General features: G+C 42.8%; 1 pseudogene; it reads right to left on the bottom strand.

Moving 5' to 3' along the window:
• Positions 1–479: 479 nt before the first annotated feature.
• Positions 480–768, bottom strand: LOC123853482 (NADH dehydrogenase [ubiquinone] 1 beta subcomplex subunit 3-like; annotated as a pseudogene).
• Between the last annotated feature and the right edge of the window lie 215 nt (positions 769–983).

Raw genomic sequence — 983 nt, 5'->3', positions numbered from 1 at the left:
ATCCCCGCCTTGTTCATAGGAGAAAGTTTCCTCTTCAACGGTGGTCTGTTGGCTTGTTTATTGACAGGCAGCTTTCAAATGGTCTAGCTTCAAAAAAATAGGTGTTTTGTTAGCTTGTTCACGATAGAAAAATGAGCCTATATAGGTTATTGAAATACGAACTAAAATTCGAAACTTCCAACAGGAATTTGGTTTGGAATTAAGATTGAGAAAAAAAGAGACTGACGATATTGGTGCCTTGGCTGATGAGATTTAGTGGCTTAAACAAAGGAGCCCGAGTACCAGCATGGGGACTGGCCACCGTGCTTTGTGTTTCAACAGAAGGAAGGGAAATGAGACTAACAAGGTAATGTGCTATAAACAAGAAGGTTACACCATCTTCCATTTCGTTGGGTTTTTGTTGTTATTGTTCTACGGCGAACAAATCTTATTTTTCTAGGAGAGTTACGAAGCCTCTAAGATACTTCTAGGTATTATCTTCAGTGATGCTCCTTATCTTTCTTTCAGGTAACATTCAGCCCCTACAGCTCCCGCAAATGCAGCAAATTGCCCACTGAATTCTTTCAATAATGCACCAACAAAGGAAATGTTGTTTGCAAAGCCACCCATGTACCTCCAAGCCTCACTGCGGCCCTGTGAAACCCGTAGCCCTCATGCAGCTAGCTTCTACTGGGCAGTTTCTAATGGTGTCCCTTCTACCTTCCATTGTTTATAATCTGGAGGTTCCATTTTACTATGACCACCTTCATGTCTATGTCCATGGGCCATGTATGACAGCAAACTGACCTCCCAGGAATCTCAATATTCAGCTCTCCAGCCTCAGCCACCATCTTCCATTTCTGAGACCCATTACCATGGTCTACTCCCTTGCCTTTCTTCCATTAAGCAAGAATGGAGGGACATGCCCATACACTCCCAAATTAGCCCTCTTGTTACTCCCCTACCCCAGCTAAATAACTTCCATGTATCTCAATTAAGTGTGT

This window comes from Mirounga angustirostris, unplaced genomic scaffold, assembly GCF_029215605.1.
Source record: "Mirounga angustirostris isolate CCGP_5_RB_7025 unplaced genomic scaffold, mMirAng1.0.hap1 SCAF_7, whole genome shotgun sequence".
NCBI lineage: Eukaryota > Metazoa > Chordata > Mammalia > Carnivora > Phocidae > Mirounga > Mirounga angustirostris.
The sequence above is the reverse complement of the archived record's forward strand: the minus strand, read 5'-3'. Positions and strand labels throughout refer to the sequence as shown.